The following is a 24,465-nucleotide window of genomic DNA, read 5'->3' on the forward strand; positions in this document are numbered from 1 at the left end:
TTCCTGCAATTCTGCCCCGATTTCAAGTCCTCTTGGCAGCCTTACTTCAGTCTATTTTTGGACGATAGTTGTCATTTATATCTCTGCAGATTTGTGCATTACAGTGCCCCTGAGCTCCTTTCTTCCACTTGCTTTCTTGTTACCTGGCCGCAACACTGCAGGATGGCTTCAGGCCCTAATCTGGTTCCGGCACGGCATGCTGAGCCTTTGGTTAATTCCTCTTCCTGGTGGGAAATGAGAGTTAAATTTGCCCGTCCAGACACCTCCAGCTAGTATCTCATTGTTTCTCGCTATTCCTGTTCATCTTCCGCAGAAATTGCAAACTGGGCCAAACAGGAGGTTAAAGGCTCTGACTCTCCAATTGGGGAGAGTGTTAGTAAAGCGTCTGGAATGTTGCACCCGAGTACCAGGGGAGGAAAACTGAGACATATTTGAACACATCTCCCTATCACATAGTTGATCATACTCTGGGTTCCACATGCATGTTTTAGCTGAAGGAAGAATACCTTAAACCTGGAGAGTTGAGACCCGTGTAATGGGTACCATGCAATATGACTTCAAAGGGTCTTAATTTGCTCACCGAACCTCTCCAATCCTATCACTGCTGCGTTTATGCCCCTGTACACATGCTTGATTCTCTTTCGGAGACATAGCAATCCATAGGTTTTAAGATACTTACTAGTCAGGTACATTCTTAGGCATTTAATATGGGGTGTTGAGTCCATTTCGCTGAGCAAGGAGTAGCTCTTGTCTATTCCATCTTTGTCTTAAGGAACTTTATGTGTGCTGATTTCAATCTCTGGTTTTATGCAGCACCCCAACTCACCTTTCCCCTTAAGCAAGCATAAGTTGGTTTTCTACATTTGAGACCCTGTTCTGTTTTGGAATTCAGTTCCTGTGTAGCCAAGTTTACATTCCGTGTAGTACTGATATCTTATGATGTTTCTTTTTCTGTGTGACTTATTTCAGTTAGAATCATCATACCTGAATCCACTCATTGTGCGGCTAAGGGCCTGATGACATAGATTTCGTTGCTGAGTGATATTGCTTTGTAAGTAAATACCACAACTTCTTTATCCATTTTTCACTTTCTGCGATGTTGAACTTGTACTGTAAACGAGGTTCCTGTAAACAGAGCCGTTCCAAACTTTGGGGTGGCTGTGTCTTTTTGATTTTAATTTCCCTAAGCTATAGGACCATAAGTGGAAATGCCCTAGGCTCTGTTGCTTTGTTTTTTAGATGTTTCAGGAAACACCATACACTTCTCCCGAGTGTCTGTTGGCAATTTACATCCCGCCCATCAGCATAACAAGGCTCCCAGTTCTCCATGGCCTGTCCTGCCTTTCTGGATTTTACACTTTTTTCAGATGGCCCTTTTGACCGGGGGGAAGTGAGACTTCATTGTAGTGCAGATTTCCTTTGCAAGCTTGCTTGGTTGGCCAAAAAGGGCGTATGCGTTTTTTCCTGAATATATTCAGGAAAAAACGCATACGCCCTTTTTGGCCAAGTGCATCATTGTGGACGTTCTGCCTCTTTTCCTATGCTTTCAATGCAATTGCAGTCTACCTCCTGAAATCGGTTTCCTGCAATTCTGCCCCGCTTTCAAGTCCTCTTGGCAGCCTTACTTCAGTATATTTTTGGACGATAGCTGTCATTTATAACTCTGCAGGTTTGTGAATTACAGTGCCCCTGAGCTCCTTTCCTCTACTCGCTTTTTTGTGAGCTGGCCGCAACACTGCAGGATGGCTTCAGGCCCTAATCTGGTTCGGCACGGCACGCTGAGCCTTTGGTTAATTCCTCTTCCTGGTGGGAAATGAGAGTTAAATTTGCCCGTCCAGACACCTCCAGCTAGTCTCTCATTGGTTCTCGCTATTCCTGTTCATCTTCCACAGAAATTGCAAACTGGGCCAAACAGGAGGTTAAAGGCACTGACTCTCCAAGTGGGGAGAGTGTTAGTAAAGCGTCTGGAATGTTGCACCCGAGTACCAGGGGAGGAAAACTGAGACATATTTGAACACGTCTCCCGTTCACACGGTTGATCATACTCTGGGTTCCACATGCATGTTTTAGCTGAAGGAAGAATACCTTAAACCTGGAGAGTTGAGACCCGTGGAATGGGTACCATGCAATATGACTTCAAAGGGTCTTCATTTGCTCACTGAACCTCTCCAATCCTATCACTGCTGCGTTTATGCCCCTGTACACACGCTTGATTCTCTTTTGGAGACATAGCAATCCATAGGTTTTAATATATTTACTAGTCAGGTACATTCTTAGGCATTTGATATGTGGTGTTGAGTCCATTTCGTTGAGCAAGGAGTAGCTCTTGTCTATTCTATATTTGGCTTAAGGAACTTTATCTGTGCTCATTTCAATCTCTGGTTTTATGCAGCACCCCAATTCACCTTTACCCTTAAGAAAGCATAAGTTGGTTTTCTAAATTTGAGACCCTGTTCTGTTCTGTAATTCAGTTCCTGTGTAGCCAAGTTTACATTCCGTGTATTACTGATATCTTATGATGTTTCTTTTTCTGTGTGACTTATTTCAGTTAGAATCATCGTACCTGAATCCACTCATTATGCTGCTACGGGCCTGATGACATAGATTTCATTGCTGAGTGATACTGCATTGTACATAAGTACCACAAGATCTTTATCCATTTTTCACTTTCTGTGATATTGAACTTGTACGGTAATCGAGGTTCTTGTTAACAGAGGCGTCCCAAACTTTGGGGTGGCTGTGTCTTTTTGATTTTAATTTCCCTAAGCTATAGGACCATAAGTGGAAGTGCCCTAGGCTCTGTTGCTTTGTTTTTTAGACGTTTCAGGAAACACCATACACTTCTCCCGAGTGTCTGTTGGCAATTTACATCCCTCCCATCAGCATAACAAGGCTCCCAGTTCTCCATGGCCTGTCCTGCCTTTCTGGATTTTACACTTTTTTCAGATGGCCCTTTTGACCAGGGGGAAGTGAGACTTCATTGTAGTGCAGATTTCCTTTGCAAGCTTGCTTGGTTGGCCAAAAAGGGCGTATGCGTTTTTTCCTGTCTTTATTCAGGAAAAAACGCATACGCCCTTTTTGGCCAAGTGCATCATTTTGGACGTTCTGCCTCTTTTCCTATGCTTTCAATGAAATTCCAGTCTACCTCCTGAAATCGGTTTCCTGCAATTCTGCCCCGCTTTCAAGTCCTCTTGGCAGCCTTACTTCAGTCTATTTTTGGACGATAGCTGTCATTTATAACTCTGCAGGTTTGTGAATTACAGTGCCCCTGAGCTCCTTTCTTCAACTCCCTTTCTTTTGAGCTGGCCGCAACACCGCAGGATGGCTTCAGGCCCTAATCTGGTTCTGGCACGGCACGCTGAGCCTTTGGTTATTTTCTCTTCCTGGTGGGAAATGAGAGTTAAATTTGCCCGTCCAGACACCTCCAGCTAGTCTCTCATTGGTTCTCCCTATTCCTGTTCATCTTCCGCAGAAATTGCAAACTGGGCCAAACAGGAGGTTAAAGGCGCTGACTCTCCAAGTGGGGAGAGTGTTAGTAAAGCGTCTGGAATGTTGCACCCGAGTACCAGGGGAGGAAAACTGAGACATATTTGAACACGTCTCCCGTTCACACGGTTGATCATACTCTGGGTTCCACATGCATGTTTTAGCTGAAGGAAGAATACCTTAAATCTGGAGAGTTGAGACCCGTGTAATGGGTACCATGCAATATGACTTCAAAGGGTCTTCATTTGCTCACCGAACCTCTCCAATCCTATCACTGCTGCGTTTATGCCCCTGTACACACGCTTGATTCTCTTTTGGAGACATAGCAATTATAGGTTTTAAGATACTTACTAGTCAGGTACATTCTTAGGCGTTTAATATGCGGTGTTGAGTCCATTTTGTTGAGCAATGAGTAGCTCTTGTCTATTCCATATTTGGCTTAAGGAACTTTATCTGTGCTCATTTCAATCTCTGGTTTTATGCAGCACCCCAACTCACCTTTCCCCTTAAGCAAGCATAAGTTGATTTTCTAAATTTGAGACCCTGTTCTGTTCTGTAATTCAGTTCCTGTGTAGCCAAGTTTACATTCCGTGTATTAGTGATATCTTATGATGTTTCTTTTTCTGTGTGACTTATTTCAGTTAGAATCATCATACCTGAATCCACTCATTGTGCTGCTACGGGCCTGATGACATAGATTTCATTGCTGAGTGATAGTGCATTGTACGTAAGTACGTCAAGTTCTTTATCCATTTTTCACTTTCTGTGATATTGAACTTGTATGGTAAACGAGGTTCTTGTAAACAGAGGCATCCCAAACTTTGGGGTGGCTGTGTCTTTTTGATTTTAATTTCCCTAAGCTATAGGACCATAAGTGGAAGTGCCCTAGGCTCTGTTGCTTTGTTTTTTATATGTTTCAGGAAACACCATACACTTCTCCCCAGTGTCTGTTGGCAATTTACATCCCGCCCATCAGCATAACAAGGCTCCCAGTTCTCCATGGCCTGTCCTGCCTTTCTGGATTTTACACTTTTTTCAGATGGCCCTTTTGACCGGGGGGAAGTGAGACTTCATTGTAGTGCATATTCCCTTTGCAATTGTGCTTGGTTGGCCAAAAAGGGCGTATGCGTTTTTTCCTGAATATATTCAGGAAAAAACGCATACGCCCTTTTTGGCCAAGTGCATCATTGTGGACGTTCTGCCTCTTTTCCTATGCTTTCAATGCAATTCCAGTCTACCTGCTGAAATCGGTTTCCTGCAATTCTGCCCCGCTTTCAAGTCCTCTTGGCAGCCTTACTTCAGTATATTTTTGGACGATAGCTGTCATTTATAATTCTGCAGGTTTGTGAATTACAGTGCCCCTGAGCTCCTTTCTTCAACTCGCTTTCTTTTGAGCTGGCCGCAACACCGCAGGATGGCTTCAGGCCCTAATCTGGATCCGGCACGGCATGCTGAGCCTTGGTTACTTCATCTTCCTGGTGGGAAATGAGAGTTAAATTTGCCCGTCCAGACTCCTCCAGCTAGTCTCTCATTGGTTCTCCCTATTCCTGTTCATCTTCCGCAGAAATTGCAAACTTGGCCAAACAGGAGGTTAAAGGCACTGACTATCCAAGTGGGGAGAGTGTTAGTAAAGCGTCTGGAATGTTGCACCCGAGTACCAGGGGAAGAAAACTGAGACATATTTGAACACGTCTCCCATTCACACGGTTGATCATACTCTGGGTTCCACATGCATGTTTTAGCTGAAGGAAGAATACCTTAAACCTGGAGAGTTGAGACCCGTGGAATGGGTACCATGCAATATGACTTGAAAGGGTCTTCATTTGCTCACCGAACCTCTCCAATCCTATCACTGCTGCGTTTATGCCCCTGTACACACGCTTGATTCTCTTTTGGAGACATAGCAATCCATAGGTTTTAAGATACTTACTAGTCAGGTACATTCTTAGGCATTTAATATGGGGTGTTGAGTCCATTTCGTTGAGCAAGGAATAGCTCTTGTCTATTCCATATTTGGCTTAAGGAACTTTATCTGTGCTCATTTCAATCTCTGGTTTTATGCAGCACCCCAACTCACCTTTCCCCTTAAGCAAGCATAAGTTGGTTTTCTAAATTTGAGACCCTTTTCTGTTTTGGAATTCAGTTCCTGTGTAGCCAAGTTTACATTCCGTGTATTAGTGATATCTTAGGATGTTTCTTTTTCTGTGTGACTTATTTCAGTTAGAATCATCGTACCTGAATCCACTCATTATGCTGCTACGGGCCTGATGACATAGATTTCATTGCTGAGTGATATTGCTTTGTAAGTAAATACCACAACTTCTTTATCCATTTTTCACTCTCTGTGATGTTGAACTTGTACTGTACATGAGGTTCTTGTAAACAGAGCTGTTCCAAACTTTGGGGTGGCTGTATCTTTTTGATATTAATTTCCCTAAGCTATAGGACCATAAGTGGAAGTGCCCTAGGCTCTGTTGCTTTGTTTTTTAGATGTTTCAGGAAACACCATACTCTTCCCCCGAGTGTCTCTTGGCAGTTTACATCCCGCCCATCAGCATAACAAGGCTTCCAGTTCTCCATGGCCTGTCCTGCCTTTCTGGATTTTACACTTTTTTCAGATGGCCTTTTTGACCGGGGGGAAGTGAGACTTCATTGTAGTGCAGATTTCCTTTGCAAGCTTGCTTGGTTGGCCAAAAAGGGCGTATATGCTTTTTCCTGAATATATTCAGGAAAAAACGCATACGCCCTTTTTGGCCAAGTGCATCATTGTGGACGCTCTGCCTCTTTTCCTATGCTTTCAATGTAATTCCAGTCTACCTCCTGAAATCGGTTTCCTGCAATTCTGCCCCGCTTTCAAGTCCTCTTGGCAGCCTTACTTCAGTATATTTTTGGACGATAGCTGTCATTTATAACTCTGCAGGTTTGTGAATTACAGTGCCCCTGAGCTCCATTCTTCAACTCGCTTTCTTTTGAGCTGGCCGCAACACCGCAGGATGGCTTCAGGCCCTAATCTGGTTCCGGCACGGCACGCTGAGCCTTTGGTTATTTCCTCTACCTGGTGGGAAATGAGAGTTTAATTTGCCCGTCCAGACACCTCCAGCTAGTCTCTCATTGGTTCTCCCTATTCCTGTTCATCTTCCGCAGAAATTGCAAACTGGGCCAAACAGGAGGTTAAAGGGAATGACTCTCCAAGTCGGGAGAGTGTTAGTAAATCGTCTGTATTGTTGCACCCGAGTACCAGGGTACGAAAACTGAGACGTATTTGAACACGTCTCACAATCACATGGTTGATAATACTCTAGGTTCCACATGCATGTTTTAGCTGAAGGAAGAATACCTTAATCCTGGGTAGTTGAAACCCGTGGAATGGGTACCATGCAATATGACTTCAAAGGGTCTTTATTTGCTCACTGAACCTCTCCAATCCTATCACTGCTGCGTTTATGCCCCTGTACACACGCTTGATTCTCTTTTGGAGACATAGCAATCCATAGGTTTTAAGATACTTACTAGTCAGGTACATTCTTAGGCGTTTAATATGCGGTGTTGAGTCCATTTCGTTGAGCAAGGAGTAGCTCTTGTCTATTCCATATTTGGCTTAAGGAACTTTATCTGTGCTCATTTCAATCTCTGGTTTTATGCAGCACCCCAACTCACCTTTCCCCTTAAGCAAGCATAAGTTGGTTTTCTAAATTTGAGACCCTGTGTTGTTCTGTAATTCAGTTCCTGTGTAGCCAAGTTTACATTTCGTGTATTAGTGATATCTTATGATGTTTCTTTTTCTGTGTGACTTATTTCGGTTACAATCATCGTACCTGAATCCACTCATTGTGCTGCTAAGGGCCTGATGACATAGATTTCATTGCTGAGTGATACTGCATTGTACGTAAGAACCACAAGTTCTTTATCCATTTTCCACTTTCTGTGATGTTGAACTTGTACGGTAAACGAGGTTCTTGTAAACAGAGGCATCCCAAACTTTGGGGTGGCTGTGTCTTTTTGATTTTAATTTCTCTAAGCTATAGGACCATAAGTGGAAGTGCCCTAGGCTCTGTTGCTTTGTTTTTTAGATGTTTCAGGAAACACCATACACTTCTCCGGAGTGTCTGTTGGCAATTTACATCCCGCCCATCAGCATAACAAGGCTCCCAGTTCTCCATGGCCTGTCCTGCCTTTCTGGATTTTACACTTTTTTCAGATGGCCCTTTTGACCGGGGGGAAGTGAGACTTCATTGTAGTGCAGATTTTCTTTGCAAGTTTGCTTGCTTGTCCAAAAAGGGCGTATGCGTTTTTTCCTGAATATATTCAGGAAAAAACGCATACGCCCTTTTTGGCCAAGTGCATCACTGTGGACGTTCTGCCTCTTTTCCTATGCTTTCAATGCAATTCCAGTCTACCTGCTGAAATCGGTTTCCTGCAATTCTGCCCCACTTTCCAGTCCTCTTGGCAGCCTTACTTCAGTATATTTTTGGACGATAGCTGTCATTTATAACTCTGCAGGTTTGTGAATTACAGTGCCCCTGAGCTCCTTTCTTCAACTCGCTTTCTTGTGAACTGGCCGCAACACCGCAGGATGGCTTCAGGCTCTAATCTGGTTCCGGCATGGCACGCTGAGCCTTTGGATAATTCCTCTTCCTGGTGGGAAATGAGAGTTAAATTTGCCCGTCCAGACACCTCCAGCTAGTCTCTCATTGGTTCTCCCTATTCCTGTTCATCTTCCGCAGAAATTGCAAACTGGGCCAAACAGGAGGTTAAAGGGACTGAATCTCCAAGTTGGGAGAGTGTTAGTAAAGCGTCTGGAATGTTGCACCCGAGTACCAGGGTACGAAAACTGAGACATATTTGAACACGTCTCCCGATCACATGGTTGATCATACTCTAGGTTCCACATGCATGTTTTAGCTGAAGGAAGAATACCTTAAACCTGGGTAGTTGAAACCCGTGGAATGGGTACCATGCAATATGACTTCAAAGGGTCTTTATTTGCTCACTGAACCTCTCCAATCCTATCACTGCTGCGTTTATGCCCCTGTACACACGCTTGATTCTCTTTTGGAGACATAGCAATCCATAGGTTTTAAGATACTTACTAGTCAGGTACATTCTTAGGCGTTTAATATGCGGTGTTGAGTCCATTTCGTTGAGCAAGGAGTAGCTCTTGTCTATTCCATATTTGGCTTAAGGAACTTTATCTGTGCTCATTTCAAGCTCTGGTTTTATGCTGCAACCCAACTCACATTTCCCCTTAAGCAAGCATAAGTTGGTTTTCTAAATTTGAGACCCTGTTCTGTTCTGTAATTCAGTTCCTGTGTAGCCAAGTTTACATTCCGTGTATTAGTGATATCTTATGATGTTTCTTTTTCTGTGTGACTTATTTCAGTTACAATCATCGTACCTGAATCCACTCATTGTGCTGCTAATGGCCTGATGACATTGATTTCATTGCTGAGTGATAGTGCATTGTACGTAAGTACCACAAGTTCTTTATCCATTTGCCACTTTCTGTGATAATGAACTTGTACGGTAAACGAGGTTCTTGTAAACAGAGGCGTCCCAAACTTTGGGGTGGCTGTGTCTTTTTGATTTTAATTTCCCTAAGCTATAGGACCATAAGTGGAAGTGCCCTAGGCTCTGTTGCTTTGTTTTTTAGATGTTTCAGGAAACACCATACACTTCTCCCGAGTGTCTGTTGGCAATTTACAACCCGCCCATCAGCATAACAAGGCTCCCAGTTCTCCATGGCCTGTCCTGCCTTTCTGGATTTTACACTTTTTTCAGATGGCCCTTTTGACCGGGGGGAAGTGAGACTTCATTGTAGTGCAGATTTCCTTTGCAAGTTTGCTTGCTTGTCCAAAAAGGGCGTATGCGTTTTTTCCTGAATATATTCAGGAAAAAACGCATACGCCCTTTTTGGCCAAGTCCATCATTGTGGACGTTCTGCCTCTTTTCCTATGCTTTCAATGCAATTCCAGTCTACCTGCTGAAATCGGTTTCCTGCAATTCTGCCCCACTTTCCAGTCCTCTTGGCAGCCTTACTTCAGTATATTTTTGGACGATAGCTGTCATTTATAACTCTGCAGGTTTGTGAATTACAGTGCCCCTGAGCTCCTTTCTTCAACTCGCTTTCTTGTGAACTGGCCGCAACACCGCAGGATGGCTTCAGGCTCTAATCTGGTTCCGGCACGGCACACTGAGCCTTTGGTTAATTCCTCTTCCTGGTGGGAAATGAGAGTTAAATTTGCCCGTCCAGACACCTCCAGCTAGTCTCTCATTGGTTCTCCCTATTCCTGTTCATCTTCCGCAGAAATTGCAAACTGGGCCAAACAGGAGGTTAAAGGGACTGACTCTCCAAGTCGGGAGAGTGTTAGTAAAGCGTCTGGAATGTTGCACCCGAGTACCAGGGTACGAAAACTGAGACATATTTGAACACGTCTCCCGATCACATGGTTGATCATACTCTAGGTTCAACATGCATGTTTTAGCTGAAGGAAGAATACCTTAAACCTGGGTAGTTGAAACCCGTGGAATGGGTACCATGCAATATGACTTCAAAGGGTCTTCATTTGCTCACCGAACCTCTCCAGTCCTATCACTGCTGCATTTATGCCCCTGTACACATGCTTGATTCTCTTTCGGAGACATAGCAATCCATAGGTTTTAAGATACTTACTAGTCAGGTACATTCTTAGGCGTTTAATATGCGGTGTTGAGTCCATTTCGTTGAGCAAGGAGTAGCTCTTGTCTATTCCATATTTGGCTTAAGGAACTTTATCTGTGCTCATTTCAATCTCTGGTTTTATGCAGCACCCCAACTCACCTTTCCCCTTAAGCAAGCATAAGTTGGTTTTCTAAATTTGAGACCCTGTTCTGTTCTGTAATTCAGTTCCTGTGTAGCCAAGTTTACATTCCGTGTATTACTGATATCTTATGATGTTTCTTTTTCTGTGTGACTTATTTCAGTTAGAATCATCATACCTGAATCCACTCATTGTGCTGCTAAGGGCCTGATGACATAGATTTCATTGCTGAGTGATATTGCTTTGTAAGTAAATACCACAACTTCTTTATCCATTTTTCACTTTCTGCGATGTTGAACTTGTACTGTAAACGAGGTTCCAGTAAACAGAGCCATTCCAAACTTTGGGGTGGCTGTGTCTTTTTGATATTAATTTCCCTAAGCTATAGGACCATAAGTGGAAGTGCCCTAGGCTCTGTTGCTTTGTTTTTTAGATGTTTCAGGAAACACCATACACTTCTCCCGAGTGTCTGTTGGCAATTTACAACCCGCCCATCAGCATAACAAGGCTCCCAGTTCTCCATGGCCTGTCCTGCCTTTCTGGATTTTACACTTTTTTCAGATGGCCCTTTTGACCGGGGGGAAGTGAGACTTCTTTGTAGTGCAGATTTCCTTTGCAAGCTTGCTTGGTTGGCCAAAAAGGGCGTATGCGTTTTTTACTGAATATATTCAGGAAAAAACGCATACGCCCTTTTTGGCCAAGTGCATCATTGTGGACGTTCTGCCTCTTTTCCTATGCTTTCAATGCAATTCCAGTCTACCTCCTGAAATCGGTTTCCTGCAATTCTGCCCCGCTTTCAAGTCCTCTTGGCAGCCTTACTTCAGTATATTTTTGGACGATAGCTGTCATTTATAAGTCTGCAGGTTTGTGAATTACAGTGCCCCTGAGCTCCTTTCTTCAACTCGCTTTCTTTTGAGCTGGCCGCAACACTGCAGGATGTCTTCAGGCCCTAATCTGTTTCCGGCACGGCACGCTGAGCCTTTGGTTATTTCCTCTTCCTGGTGGGAAATGAGAGTTAAATTTGCCCGTCCAGACACCTCCAGCTAGTCTCTCATTGGTTCTCCCTATTCCTGTTCATCTTCCGCAGAAATTGCAAACTGGGCCAAACAGGAGGTTAAAGGCGCTGACTCTCCAAGTGGGGAGAGTGTTAGTAAAGCGTCAGGAATGTTGCACCCCAGTACCAGGGGAGGAAAACTGAGACATATTTGAACACGTCTCCCAATCACACGGTTGATCATACTCTGGGTTCCACATGCATGTTTTTGCTGAAGGAAGAATACCTTAAACCAGGAGACTTGAGACCCGTGGAATGGGTACCATGCAATATGACTTCAAAGGGTCTTCATTTGCTCACTGAACCTCTCCAATCCTATCACTGCTGCGTTTATGCCCCTGTACACACGCTTGATTCTCTTTTGGAGACATAGCAATCCATAGGTTTTAAGATACTTAGTAGTCAGGTACGTTCTTAGGCGTTTAATATGGGGTGTTGAGTCCATTTCGTTGAGCAAGGAGTAGCTCTTGTCTATTCCATATTTGGCTTAAGGAACTTTATCTGTGCTCATTTCAATCTCTGGTTTTATGCAGCACCCCAACTCACCTTTGCCCTTAAGCAAGCATAAGTTGGTTTTCTAAATTTGAGACCCTGTTCTGTTTTGGAATTCAGTTCCTGTGTAGCCAAGTTTATATTCCGTGTATTACTGATATCTTATGATGTTTCTTTTTCTGTGTGACTTATTTCAGTTAGAATCATCGTACCTGAATCCACTCATTATGCTGCCACGGGCCTGATGACATAGATTTCATTGCTGAGTGATATTGCTTTGTAAGTAAATACCACAACTTCTTTATCCATTTTTCAATTTCTGCGATGTGGAACTTGTACTGTAAACGAGGTTCTTGTAAACAGAGCCATTCCAAACTTTGGGGTGGCTGTGTCTTTTTGATTTTAATTTCCCTAAGCTACAGGACCATAAGTGGAAATGCCCTAGTCTCTGTTGCTTTGTTTTTTAGATGTTTCAGGAAACACCATACACTTCTCCCGAGTGTCTGTTGGCAGTTTACATCCCGCCCATCAGCATAACAAATCTCCCAGTTCTCCATGGCCTGTCCTGCCTTTCTGGATTTTACACTTTTTTCAGATGGCCCTTTTGACCTGGGGGTAGTGAGACTTCATTGTAGTGCAGATTTCCTTTGCAAGCTTGCTTGGTTGGCCAAAAAGGGCGTATGCGTTTTTTCCTGAATATATTCAGGAAAAAACGCATACGCCCTTTTTGGCCAAGTGCATCATTGTGGACGTTCTGCCTCTATTCCTATGCTTTCAATGCAATTGCAGTCTACCTCCTGAAATCGGTTTCCTGCAATTCTGCCCCGCTTTCAAGTCCTCTTGGCAGCCTTACTTCAGTCTATTTTTGGACGATAGCTGTCATTTATATCTCTGCAGGTTTGTGAATTACAGTGCCCCTGAGCTCCTTTCTTCAAGTCGCTATCTTGTGACCTGGCCGCAACACCGCAGGATGGCTTCAGGCCCTAATCTGTTTCCGGCACGGCACGCTGAGCCTTTGGTTATTTCCTCTTCCTGGTGGGAAATGAGAGTTAAATTTGCCCGTCCAGACACCTCCAGCTTGTCGCTCATTGGTTCTCCCTATTCCTGTTCATCTTCCGCAGAAATTGCAAACTGGGCCAAACAGGAGGTTAAAGACGCTGACTCTCCAAGTGGGGAGAGTGTTAGTAAAGCGTCTGGAATGTTGCACCCGAGTACCAGGAGAGGAAAACTGAGACATATTTGAACACGTCTCCCGTTCACACGGTTGATCATACTCTGGGTTCCACATGCATGTATTTGCTGAAGGAAGAATACCTTAAACCTGGAGACTTGAGACCCGTGGAATGGGTACCATGCAATATGACTTCAAAGGGTCTTCATTTGCTCATCGAAACTCTACAATCCAACACTGCTGCGTTTATGCCCCTGTACACAGCCTTGATTCTCTTTCGGAGACCTAGCAATCCATACGTTTTAAGATACTTACTAGTCAGGTACATTCTTAGGTGGTTAACATGCGATGCTGAGTCCATTTCGTTGAGCAAGGAGTAGCTCTTGTCTATTCCATATTTGGCTTTAGGAACTTTATCTGTGCTCATTTCAATCTCTGCTTTTATGCAGCACCCCAACTCACCTTTCCCCTTAAGCAAGCAGAAGTTGGTTTTCTAAATTTGAGACCCTGTTCTGTTTTGGAATTCAGTTCCTGTGTAGCCGAGTTTACATTCCGTGTATTACTGATATCTTATGATGTTTCTTTTTCTGTGTGACTTATTTCAGTTAGAATCATCGTACCTGAATCCACTCATTATGCTGCTAAGGGACTGATGACATAGATTTCATTGCTGAGTGATACTGCATTGTACGTAAGTACCACAAGTTCTTTATCCATTTTTCACTTTCTGCAATGTTGAACTTGTACTGTAAACGAGTTTCTTGTAAACAGAACCGTCCCAAACTTTGGGGTGGCTGTGTCTTTTTGATTTTAATTTCCCTAAGCTACAGGACCATAAGTTGAAGTGCCCTAGGCTCTGTTGCTTTGTTTTTTAGATGTTTCAGGAAACACCATACACTTCTCCCGAGTGTCTGTTGGCAACTTACATCCCGCCCATCAGCATAACAAGGCTCCCAGTTCTCCATGGCCTGTCCTGCCTTTCTGGATTTTACACTTTTTTCAGATGGCCCTTTTGACCGGGGGGAAGTGAGACTTCATTGTAGTGCAGATTTCTTTGTAAGCTTGCTTGGTTGGCCAAAAAGGGCGTATGCGTTTTTTCCTGAATATATTCTGGAAAAAACGCATACGCCCTTTTTGGCCAAGTGCATCATTGTGGACGTTCTGCCTCTTTTCCTATGCTTTCAATGCAATTCCAGTGTACCTCCTGAAATCGGTTTCCTGCAATTCTGCCCCGCTTTCAAGTCCTCTTGGCAGCCTTACTTCAGTATATTTTTGGACAATAGCTGTCATTTATAACTCTGCAGGTTTGTGAATTACAGTGCCCCTGAGCTCCGTTCTTCAACTCGCTTTCTTGTGAGCTGGCCGCAACACCGCAGGATGGCTTCAGGCCCTAATCTGGTTCCGGCACGGCATGCTGAGCCTTTGGTTAATTCCTCTTCCTGGTGGGAAATGAGAGTTAAATTTGCCCGTCCAGACACCTCCAGCTAGTCTCTCATTGGTTCTCCCTATTCCTGTTCATCTTCCGCAGAAATTGAAAACTGGGCCAAACAGGAGGTTAAAGGCACTGACTCTCCAAGTCGGGAGAGTGATGGTAAACCATCTGGAATGTTGCACCCGAGTACCAGGGGTTGAAAACTGAGACATATTTCAACACGTCTCCCGATCACACAGTTGATCATACTCTAGGTTCCACATGCATGTTTTAGCTGAAGGAAGAATACCTTAAACCTGGAGAGTTGAGACCGGTGGAATGGGTACCATGAAATGTGACTTCAAAGGGTCTTCATTTGCTCACCGAACCTCTCCAATCCTATCACTGCTGCGTTTATGGCCCTGTACACACGCTTGATTCTCTTTTGGAGACATAGCAATCCATAGGTTTTAAGATACTTACTAGTCAGGTACATTCTTAGGCGTTTAATATGCGGTGTTGAGTCCATTTCGTTGAGCAAGGAGTACCTCTTGACTATTCCATATTTGGCTTAAGGAACTTTATCTGTGCTCATTTCAATCTCTGGCTTTATGCAGCACCCCAACTCACCTTTCCCCTTAAGCAAGCATAAGTTGGTTTTCTAAATTTGAGACCCTGTTGTGTTTGGGAATTCAGTTCCTGTGTAGCCAAGTTTACATTCCGTGTATTAGTGATACCTTATGATGTTTCTTTTTCTGTGTGACTTATTTCAGTTACAATCATCGTACCTGAATCCACTCATTGTGCTGCTAAGGGCCTGATGACATAGATTTCATTGCTGAGTGATACTGCATTGTACGTAAGTACCACAAGTTCTTTATCTATTTTTCACTTTCTGTGATATTGAACTTATACGGTAAATGAGGTTCTTGTAAACAGAGGCGTCCCAAACTTTGGGGTGGCTGTGTCTTTTTGATTTTAATTTCCCTAAGCTATAGGACCATAAGTGGAAGTGCCCTAGGCTCTGTTGCTTTGTTTTTTAGATATTTCAGGAAACACCATACACTTCTCCCGAGTGTCTGTTGGCAATTTATAACCCGACCATCAGCATAACAAGGCTCCCAGTTCTCCATGGCCTGTCCTGCCTTTCTGGATTTTACACTTTTTTCAGATGGCCCTTTTGACCGGGGGGAAGTGAGACTTCATTGTAGTGCAGATTTCCTTTGCAAGCTTGCTTGGTTGGCCAAAAAGGGCGTATGCGTTTTTTCCTGAATATATTCAGGAAAAAACGCATACGCCCTTTTTGGCCAAGTGCATCATTGTGGACGTTCTGCCTCTTTTCCTATGCTTTCAATGCAATTGCAGTCTACCTCCTGAAATCGGTTTCCTGCAATTCTGCCCCGCTTTCAAGTCCTCTTGGCAGCCTTACTTCAGTCTATTTTTGGACGATAGCTGTCATTTATATCTCTGCAGGTTTGTGCATTACAGTGCCCCTGAGCTCCTTTCTTCCACTTGCTTTCTTGTTACCTGGCCGCAACACCGCAGGATGGCTTCAGGCCCTAATCTGGTTCCGGCACGGCACGCTGAGCCTTTGGTTAATTCCTCTTCCTGGTGGGAAATGAGAGTTAAATTTGCCCGTCCAAACACCTCCAGCTAGTCTCTCATTGGTTCTCGCTATTCCTGTTCATCTTCCGCAGAAATTGCAAACTGGGCCAAACAGGAGGTTAAAGGCGCTGACTCTCCAAGTGGGGAGAGTGTTAGTAAAGCGTCTGGAATGTTGCACCCGAGTACCAGGGGACAAAAACTGAGACATATTTGAACACGTCTCTCGTTCACATGGTTGATCATACTCTGGGTTCCACATGCATGTTTTAGCTGAAGGAAGAATACCTTAAACCTGGAGAGTTGAGACCCGTGGAATGGGTACCATGCAATATGACTTCAAAGGGTCTTCATTTGCTCACCGAACCTCTCCAATCCTATCACTGCTGCGTTTATGCCCCTGTACACACGCTTGATTCTCTTTTGGAGACATAGCAATCCATAGGTTTTAAGATACTTACTAGTCAGGTACATTCTTAGGCATTTAATATGGGGTGTTGAGTCCATTTCGTTGAGCAAGGAATAGCTCTTGTCTATTCCATATTTGGCTTAAGGAACTTTATCTGTGCTCATTTCAATCTCTGGTTTTATGCAGCACCCCAACTCACCTTTCCCCTTAAGCAAGCATAAGTGGGTTTTCTAAATTTGAGACCCTTTTCTGTTTTGGAATTCAGTTCCTGTGTAGCCAAGTTTACATTCCGTGTATTAGTGATATCTTAGGATGTTTCTTTTTCTGTGTGACTTATTTCAGTTAGACTCATCGTACCTGAATCCACTCATTGTGCTGCTAAGGGCCTGATGACACAGATTTCATTGCTGAGTGATATTGCTTTGTAAGTAAATACCACAACTTCTTTATCCATTTTTCACTCTCTGCGATGTTGAACTTGTACTGTAAACGAGGTTCTTGTAAACAGAGCCGTTCCAAACATTGGGGTGGCTGTGTCTTTTTGATTTTAATTTCCCTAAGCTATAGGACCATAAGTGGAAGTGCCCTAGGCTCTGTTGCTTTGTTTTTTAGATGTTTCAGGAAACACCATACACTTCTCCGGAGTGTCTGTTGGCAATTTACATCCCGCCCATCAGCATAACAAGGCTCCCAGTTCTCCATGGCCTGTCCTGCCTTTCTGGATTTTACACTTTTTTCAGATGGCCCTTTTGACCGGGGGGAAGTGAGACTTCATTGTAGTGCAGATTTCCTTTGCAAGCTTGCTTGGTTGGCCAAAAAGGGCGTATGCGTGTTTTCCTGAATATATTCAGGAAAAAACGCATACGCCCTTTTTGGCCAAGTGCATCATTGTGGACGTTCTGCCTCTTTTCCTATGCTTTCAATGCAATTCCAGTCTACCTCCTGAAATCGGTTTCCTGCAATTCTGCCCCGCTTTCAAGTCCTCTTGGCAGCCTTACTTCAGTATATTTTTGGACGATAGCTGTCATTTATAACTCTGCAGGTTTGTGAATTACAGTGCCCCTGAGCTCCTTTCTTCAACTCGCTTTCTTGTGAGCTGGCTGCAACACAGCAGGATGGCTTCAGGCCCTAATCTGGTTCCGGCACGGCATGCTGAGCCTTTGGTTAATTCCTCTTCCTGGTGGGAAATGAGAGTTAAATTTGCCCGTCCAGACACCTCCAGCTAGTCTCTCATTGGTTCTCCCTATTCCTGTTCATCTTCCCAGAAATTGCAAACTGGGCCAAACAGGAGGTTAAAGGGAATGACTCTCCAAGTCGGGAGAGTGTTAGTAAATCGTCTGTATTGTTGCACCCGAGTACCAGGGTATGAAAACTGAGACGTATTTGAACACGTCTCACAATCACATGGTTGATAATACTCTAGGTTCCACATGCATGTTTTAGCTGAAGGAAGAATACCTTAATCCTGGGTAGTTGAAACCCGTGGAATGGGTACCATGCAATATGACTTCAAAGGGTCTTTATTTGCTCACTGAACCTCTCCAATCCTATCACTGCTGCGTTTATGCCCCTGTACACACGCTTGATTCTCTTTTGGAGACATAGCAATCCATAGGTTTTAAGATACTTACTAGTCAGGTACATTCTTAGGCGTTTAATATGCGGTGTTGAGTCCATTTCGTTGAGCAAGGAGTAGCTCTTGTCTATTCCATATTTGGCTTAAGGAACTTTATCTGTGCTCATTTCAATCTCTGGTTTTATGCAGCACCCCAACTCACCTTTCCCCTTAAGCAAGCATAAGTTGGTTTTCTAAATTTGAGACCCTGTGTTGTTCTGTAATTCAGTTCCTGTGTAGCCAAGTTTACATTTCGTGTATTAGTGATATCTTATGATGTTTCTTTTTCTGTGTGACTTATTTCAGTTACAATCATCGTACCTGAATCCACTCATTGTGCTGCTAAGGGCCTGATGACATAGATTTCATTGCTGAGTGATACTGCATTGTACGTAAGAACCACAAGTTCTTTATCCATTTTCCACTTTCTGTTATGTTGAACTTGTACGGTAAACGAGGTTCTTGTAAACAGAGGCATCCCAAACTTTGGGGTGGCTGTGTCTTTTTGATTTTAATTTCCCTAAGCTATAGGACCATAAGTGGAAGTGCCCTAGGCTCTGTTGCTTTGTTTTTTAGATGTTTCAGGAAACACCATACACTTCTCCGGAGTGTCTGTTGGCAATTTACATCCCGTCCATCAGCATAACAAGGCTCCCAGTTCTCCATGGCCTGTCCTGCCTTTCTGGATTTTACACTTTTTTCAGATGGCCCTTTTGACCGGGGGGAAGTGAGACTTCATTGTAGTGCAGATTTTCTTTGCAAGTTTGCTTGCTTGTCCAAAAAGGGCGTATGCGTTTTTTCCTGAATATATTCAGGAAAAAACGCATACGCCCTTTTTGGCCAAGTGCATCACTGTGGACGTTCTGCCTCTTTTCCTATGCTTTCAATGCAATTCCAGTCTACCTGCTGAAATCGGTTTCCTGCAATTCTGCCCCACTTTCCAGTCCTCTTGGCAGCCTTACTTCAGTATATTTTTGGACGATAGCTGTCATTTATAACTCTGCAGGTTTGTGAATTACAGTGCCCCTGAGCTCCTTTCTTCAACTCGCTTTCTTGTGAACTGGCCGCAACACCGCAGGATGGCTTCAGGCTCTAATCTGGTTCCGGCATGGCACGCTGAGCCTTTGGATAATTCCTCTTCCTGGTGGGAAATGAGAGTTAAATTTGCCCGTCCAGACACCTCCAGCTAGTCTCTCATTGGTTCTCCCTATTCCTGTTCATCTTCCGCAGAAATTGCAAACTGGGCCAAACAGGAGGTTAAAGGGACTGACTCTCCAAGTCGGGAGAGTGTTAGTAAAGCGTCTGGAATGTTGCACCCGAGTACCAGGGTACGAAAACTGAGACATATTTGAACACGTCTCCCGATCACATGGTTGATCATACTCTAGGTTCCACATGCATGTTTTAGCTGAAGGAAGAATACCTTAAACCTGGGTAGTTGAAACCCGTGGAATGGGTACCATGCAATATGACTTCAAAGGGTCTTTATTTGCTCACTGAACCTCTCCAATCCTATCACTGCTGCGTTTATGCCCCTGTACACACGCTTGATTCTCTTTTGGAGACATAGCAATCCATAGGTTTTAAGATACTTACTAGTCAGGTACATTCTTAGGCGTTTAATATGCGGTGTTGAGTCCATTTCGTTGAGCAAGGAGTAGCTCTTGTCTATTCCATATTTGGCTTAAGGAACTTTATCTGTGCTCATTTCAAGCTCTGGTTTTATGCTGCAACCCAACTCACATTTCCCCTTAAGCAAGCATAAGTTGGTTTTCTAAATTTGAGACCCTGTTCTGTTCTGTAATTCAGTTCCTGTGTAGCCAAGTTTACATTCCGTGTATTAGTGATATCTTATGATGTTTCTTTTTCTGTGTGACTTATTTCAGTTACAATCATCGTACCTGAATCCACTCATTGTGCTGCTAATGGCCTGATGACATTGATTTCATTGCTGAGTGATAGTGCATTGTACGTAAGTACCACAAGTTCTTTATCCATTTGCCACTTTCTGTGATAATGAACTTGTACGGTAAACGAGGTTCTTGTAAACAGAGGCGTCCCAAACTTTGGGGTGGCTGTGTCTTTTTGATTTTAATTTCCCTAAGCTATAGGACCATAAGTGGAAGTGCCCTAGGCTCTGTTGCTTTGTTTTTTAGATGTTTCAGGAAACACCATACACTTCTCCCGAGTGTCTGTTGGCAATTTACAACCCGCCCATCAGCATAACAAGGCTCCCAGTTCTCCATGGCCTGTCCTGCCTTTCTGGATTTTACACTTTTTTCAGATGGCCCTTTTGACCGGGGGGAAGTGAGACTTCATTGTAGTGCAGATTTCCTTTGCAAGTTTGCTTGCTTGTCCAAAAAGGGCGTATGCGTTTTTTCCTGAATATATTCAGGAAAAAACGCATACGCCCTTTTTGGCCAAGTCCATCATTGTGGACGTTCTGCCTCTTTTCCTATGCTTTCAATGCAATTCCAGTCTACCTGCTGAAATCGGTTTCCTGCAATTCTGCCCCACTTTCCAGTCCTCTTGGCAGCCTTACTTCAGTATATTTTTGGACGATAGCTGTCATTTATAACTCTGCAGGTTTGTGAATTACAGTGCCCCTGAGCTCCTTTCTTCAACTCGCTTTCTTGTGAACTGGCCGCAACACCGCAGGATGGCTTCAGGCTCTAATCTGGTTCCGGCACGGCACACTGAGCCTTTGGTTAATTCCTCTTCCTGGTGGGAAATGAGAGTTAAATTTGCCCGTCCAGACACCTCCAGCTAGTCTCTCATTGGTTCTCCCTATTCCTGTTCATCTTCCGCAGAAATTGCAAACTGGGCCAAACAGGAGGTTAAAGGGACTGACTCTCCAAGTCGGGAGAGTGTTAGTAAAGCGTCTGGAATGTTGCACCCGAGTACCAGGGTACGAAAACTGAGACATATTTGAACACGTCTCCCGATCACATGGTTGATCATACTCTAGGTTCAACATGCATGTTTTAGCTGAAGGAAGAATACCTTAAACCTGGGTAGTTGAAACCCGTGGAATGGGTACCATGCAATATGACTTCAAAGGGTCTTCATTTGCTCACCGAACCTCTCCAGTCCTATCACTGCTGCATTTATGCCCCTGTACACATGCTTGATTCTCTTTCGGAGACATAGCAATCCATAGGTTTTAAGATACTTACTAGTCAGGTACATTCTTAGGCGTTTAATATGCGGTGTTGAGTCCATTTCGTTGAGCAAGGAGTAGCTCTTGTCTATTCCATATTTGGCTTAAGGAACTTTATCTGTGCTCATTTCAATCTCTGGTTTTATGCAGCACCCCAACTCACCTTTCCCCTTAAGCAAGCATAAGTTGGTTTTCTAAATTTGAGACCCTGTTCTGTTCTGTAATTCAGTTCCTGTGTAGCCAAGTTTACATTCCGTGTATTACTGATATCTTATGATGTTTCTTTTTCTGTGTGACTTATTTCAGTTAGAATCATCATACCTGAATCCATTCATTGTGCTGCTAAGGGCCTGATGACATAGATTTCATTGCTGAGTGATATTGCTTTGTAAGTAAATACCACAACTTCTTTATCCATTTTTCACTTTCTGCGATGTTGAACTTGTACTGTAAACGAGGTTCCAGTAAACAGAGCCATTCCAAACTTTGGGGTGGCTGTGTCTTTTTGATTTTAATTTCCCTAAGCTATAGGACCATAAGTGGAAGTGCCCTAGGCTCTGTTGCTTTGTTTTTTAGATGTTTCAGGAAACACCATACACTTCTCCCGAGTGTCTGTTGGCAATTTACAACCCGCCCATCAGCATAACAAGGCTCCCAGTTCTCCATGGCCTGTCCTGCCTTTCTGGATTTTACACTTTTTTCAGATGGCCCTTTTGACCGGGGGGAAGTGAGACTTCTTTGTAGTGCAGATTTCCTTTGCAAGCTTGCTTGGTTGGCCAAAAAGGGCGTATGCGTTTTTTACTGAATATATTCAGGAAAAAACGCATACGCCCTTTTTGGCCAAGTGCATCATTGTGGACGTTCTGCCTCTTTTCCTATGCTTTCAATGCAATTCCAGTCTACCTCCTGAAATCGGTTTCCTGCAATTCTGCCCCGCTTTCAAGTCCTCTTGGCAGCCTTACTTCAGTATATTTTTGGACGATAGCTGTCATTTATAAGTCTGCAGGTTTGTGAATTACAGTGCCCCTGAGCTCCTTTCTTCAACTCGCTTTCTTTTGAGCTGGCCGCAACACTGCAGGATGTCTTCAGGCCCTAATCTGTTTCCGGCACGGCACGCTGAGCCTTTGGTTATTTCCTCTTCCTGGTGGGAAATGAGAGTTAAATTTGCCCGTCCAGACACCTCCAGCTAGTCTCTCATTGGTTCTCCCTATTCCTGTTCATCTTCCGCAGAAATTGCAAACTGGGCCAAACAGGAGGTTAAAGGCGCTGACTCTCCAAGTGGGGAGAGTGTTAGTAAAGCGTCAGGAATGTTGCACCCCAGTACCAGGGGAGGAAAACTGAGACATATTTGAACACGTCTCCCAATCACACGGTTGATCATACTCTGGGTTCCACATGCATGTTTTTGCTGAAGGAAGAATACCTTAAACCAGGAGACTTGAGACCCGTGGAATGGGTACCATGCAATATGACTTCAAAGGGTCTTCATTTGCTCACTGAACCTCTCCAATCCTATCACTGCTGCGTTTATGCCCCTGTACACACGCTTGATTCTCTTTTGGAGACATAGCAATCCATAGGTTTTAAGATACTTAGTAGTCAGGTACGTTCTTAGGCGTTTAATATGGGGTGTTGAGTCCATTTCGTTGAGCAAGGAGTAGCTCTTGTCTATTCCATATTTGGCTTAAGGAACTTTATCTGTGCTCATTTCAATCTCTGGTTTTATGCAGCACCCCAACTCACCTTTCCCCTTAAGCAAGCAGAAGTTGGTTTTCTAAATTTGAGACCCTGTTCTGTTTTGGAATTCAGTTCCTGTGTAGCCAAGTTTATATTCCGTGTATTACTGATATCTTATGATGTTTCTTTTTCTGTGTGACTTATTTCAGTTAGAATCATCGTACCTGAATCCACTCATTATGCTGCCACGGGCCTGATGACATAGATTTCATTGCTGAGTGATATTGCTTTGTAAGTAAATACCACAACTTCTTTATCCATTTTTCAATTTCTGCGATGTGGAACTTGTACTGTAAACGAGGTTCTTGTAAACAGAGCCATTCCAAACTTTGGGGTGGCTGTGTCTTTTTGATTTTAATTTCCCTAAGCTACAGGACCATAAGTGGAAATGCCCTAGTCTCTGTTGCTTTGTTTTTTAGATGTTTCAGGAAACACCATACACTTCTCCCGAGTGTCTGTTGGCAGTTTACATCCCGCCCATCAGCATAACAAATCTCCCAGTTCTCCATGGCCTGTCCTGCCTTTCTGGATTTTACACTTTTTTCAGATGGCCCTTTTGACCTGGGGGTAGTGAGACTTCATTGTAGTGCAGATTTCCTTTGCAAGCTTGCTTGGTTGGCCAAAAAGGGCGTATGCGTTTTTTCCTGAATATATTCAGGAAAAAACGCATACGCCCTTTTTGGCCAAGTGCATCATTGTGGACGTTCTGCCTCTATTCCTATGCTTTCAATGCAATTGCAGTCTACCTCCTGAAATCGGTTTCCTGCAATTCTGCCCCGCTTTCAAGTCCTCTTGGCAGCCTTACTTCAGTCTATTTGTGGACGATAGCTGTCATTTATATCTCTGCAGGTTTGTGAATTACAGTGCCCCTGAGCTCCTTTCTTCAAGTCGCTATCTTGTGACCTGGCCGCAACACCGCAGGATGGCTTCAGGCCCTAATCTGTTTCCGGCACGGCACGCTGAGCCTTTGGTTATTTCCTCTTCCTGGTGGGAAATGAGAGTTAAATTTGCCCGTCCAGACACCTCCAGCTTGTCGCTCATTGGTTCTCCCTATTCCTGTTCATCTTCCGCAGAAATTGCAAACTGGGCCAAACAGGAGGTTAAAGACGCTGACTCTCCAAGTGGGGAGAGTGTTAGTAAAGCGTCTGGAATGTTGCACCCGAGTACCAGGAGAGGAAAACTGAGACATATTTGAACACGTCTCCCGTTCACACGGTTGATCATACTCTGGGTTCCACATGCATGTATTTGCTGAAGGAAGAATACCTTAAACCTGGAGACTTGAGACCCGTGGAATGGGTACCATGCAATATGACTTCAAAGGGTCTTCATTTGCTCATCGAAACTCTACAATCCAACACTGCTGCGTTTATGCCCCTGTACACAGCCTTGATTCTCTTTCGGAGACCTAGCAATCCATACGTTTTAAGATACTTACTAGTCAGGTACATTCTTAGGTGGTTAACATGCGATGCTGAGTCCATTTCGTTGAGCAAGGAGTAGCTCTTGTCTATTCCATATTTGGCTTTAG

This window comes from Stenella coeruleoalba (assembly GCF_951394435.1).
Source record: "Stenella coeruleoalba genome assembly, contig: scaffold_81, whole genome shotgun sequence".
NCBI lineage: Eukaryota > Metazoa > Chordata > Mammalia > Artiodactyla > Delphinidae > Stenella > Stenella coeruleoalba.